The sequence below is a fragment of the Microtus ochrogaster genome, linkage group LG1 (genome assembly GCF_000317375.1).
Source record: "Microtus ochrogaster isolate Prairie Vole_2 linkage group LG1, MicOch1.0, whole genome shotgun sequence".
Classification (NCBI taxonomy): Eukaryota; Metazoa; Chordata; class Mammalia; order Rodentia; family Cricetidae; genus Microtus; species Microtus ochrogaster.
The window spans coordinates 10,985,924-10,988,848 of record NC_022027.1 but is presented as its reverse complement, the minus strand read 5'-3'; the positions used below and the strand labels follow the sequence as shown (position 1 = coordinate 10,988,848).

At 49.0% G+C, this 2,925-nt stretch overlaps 1 protein-coding gene across 3 annotated transcripts in view; it reads left to right on the top strand.

Annotated features, from left to right (window-relative positions):
- Ddc (dopa decarboxylase) overlaps nt 1–2,925 on the top strand; it is an 80,356-nt gene that overhangs the window by 48,373 nt on the left and 29,058 nt on the right. The window lies entirely within an intron of this gene.

Here is a 2,925-nt window from a genome sequence, read left to right as displayed (position 1 = left end):
GCTTTGGATCCTGTCCTGGTACTTGTTCTGTAGAGCAGGCTGGCCTTGAACTCACAGACATCTGTTTGCCTCTGCCTCCCGAATGCTGGGATTAAAGGTGTGTGCACCACCATTGCCTGTTGCATTTTTATTTTTTTAAAGAAAGTAAATTATTGTAAACCAGGCAGTGGTGGCGCACACCTTTAATCCCAGCATTAAGACAGCAGAGGCAGGCAGATCTCTGAGTTTGAGGCCAGCCTGCTCTACAGAGCAACATCCAGGACATCCAGGGCTACATAGAGAAACCCTGTCTTAAAAAAACCAAACCAATAAATAAATAAAACAAATAAATACATTATTGTGATGTGCAGTAACGTTTTCAGTGAGGGTAAACACCAGTTAGGATGGCATAGGCTATACCCCGGGTGTGTACAAGCACACTCTGCGAAGCTTCCCCAATGGCCACCTTGAGGAATGATACATTTCTCAGACTGCCCGACATTAAGCAGCATGCGGCTCTTAGTATTGATTTAGCAAATCAATACTGTCAAGCTAAACTTCTGCAGAGAATGCTCCATTTCAGATAATTTCCAGAGCCCGTGCTCTTCTCCTTCCTCCCTCAATCAGGACATTCTGTCTTTCCCCATTGAGACTAGAATTCTGTGCTAGCTGCAAAAGGAATAAACGCCTGTGTTTCTAGAGTTTCACCTTTGATGTGCGCGCTGGGAACTCAGCAGGCCTTGGAACTCATTCTATGGCACCAAGGATATATCAGCTCATGAAATTCACTCCTCTCTGTCCTTGGGGGATGTGAAGGCTCGGGTGGAGCTGTCCCTAGCAAGCTCTCTGACCTCAGTCCTTTGACTGGTGCCAGACATCACGCCACCTGCTTGGCATCTGGCTTCTTTGTCAGCCTGTGTGGGCCAAGCACGTTTCCCACCTCTCCTAACCCCATTTGCTTGTGGTCTCTTCTCAGGATTGGGTTCTTCCCCCCTGGGTCATTATTCCCTGGCTAGCGGGAGACAGGGATGGAGGTAGCTCAGGCACTCTGATGTGGTGGTGGTGGGGGCTGGCCATGACCTTAAGCAGCAGAGGAGCTTATAGCTTACAGCTGCATGTCTTAAATCCTGACCTTCCTTTTCCCCTATCTAAAAATTGGAAAGAAAAACGGCTCTCATAATGGTAAAACAGTATTTCCTTCATAGCGCAGCTCAGGGGAGTTCAAGCAGACAATGGGCTGTATGAAAGGCATGGACTCCGTGTGGAACATGCTTGTACCACCAGGACCGTGAGGCTAATCACCAACCATGAAAAAGTGGGGTAAACACAGCCTTGCCATTCACTCGGAATTTGGCCCCACCTGTGATGAGCTATGGCACAGCTGTGATTATTACTGGCTAAAGACAGCCACACACAGCAGGCTGAGAACACACTGAACTAGCTGGCCATCCCCAGCTATGGCTGTACTGTGGGCCTCGTTAGCTGCAGACCTTCACAAGCTCAGCCAAGCTAGTCGAAGTCCTCTGACTCAGATGTCAGGCCAAGGACTGAATGTCCTGGCCAACAGCCGGCTGATGTCATTCCCCAGGGCTATCGGATTTAAAGCACTGAAGTCTTCTGCCAGCTCGAGCCTACAGGGCTGCTATCCCTGAACTCAATCTGGCTCCCCACAGGAGCAGGAAGATGACAGCCAGCAGGTGGCCCTTGCCATGAGCCCTCACAGTGCTGGGTGATTACAGCTCAGGCTGCCCTGCTGTCCTGCAGCTCCCTCTGTCAGGCTGGTCTGGGGCTGTGGCAGAGCCTGATGTGTGCTTTGCTGGTTTGGGTTCAATCCCAGAGATTGCTCTGGGGACAATGTCGGGGGTGTTGACAAGGCCAACACCAAGCCCTTTCATGCATGGCCAGTGTTCATACTGGAGGGCAATATTAATAACCAGTGGTCGTGTCTTATAGTTAAGACCTTTGGAACCCACTGTCTCTAAACCGGTGCCTTTTATTTATTTTTTTTAAAGATTTATTTATTATGTATACAGTATTCTGCCTGCATGTGTACCTGCATCCCAAAAGAGGGCACCAGATCTCATTACAGATGGTTGTGAGCCACCATGTGGTTGCTGGGAATTGAACTCAGGACCTCTGGAAGAAGAGTTAGTGCTCTTAACTGCTGATCCATCTCTCCAGCCTTTTATTTAGCTATCATTAATTAGCATGCTTCACCACCAAGCACTGTGTTCCCAGCTGGCCTTGTCCTATTGGTTACAATAACCTAGTCACGACAACACCGAGTTCTCCACTCACCATCTCTCAGAAAATGACTTTCTTCCAGCTTCTGCTTCAGGAAACTCGGGCTCTTTTTAGCCCCTTTGAAAATGGTACCCCAGAGAGGATGGTGACATTAGTTCACTTGGATGGATCAATTGCCATAGGAGGTGTCAATTAAGAAGAGGTTAGGTTATAGCAGATGGATAGATGGGAGCCTTAGAAGCTGGGTACACACTTGGGGACAGTGAGGAAGGGGTCTGGCTGAGGAAGATAGGCAGTCTCAGGGAATTGGGAAGGGAGGGATGTATTACAGCCTGCCATAGCTTCATCTTGAGGGCCAGAAGGGCTGTAAGTAGGCTGTGCACCATGGCCAGCCTGGCCTGGCTTCTGCAAACTGAGGTGGCCTCTTAGAAAATAGGTTCTAGTGGGAGGAGGAAGCCAAGAGCTGCAGAAGCTAAAGGTGGTGTGACCTCAGTGCTAATATGCCTGACATGTGTAACTCCCTATATCTAGCTGGTGTGTGTGTTCATACTGCACCTACATAATTCCTACATGTGTAGGAAGGGCCTGGATGACGGGGCTGGATCAGCCAATCATGTAGAACACAGAGGCAGTATCAATCCCATCTCACTTCCTCATAGGGCTAGGAGAAGCCCATATAGAAATAGCTGCTGCTTTTCCTTC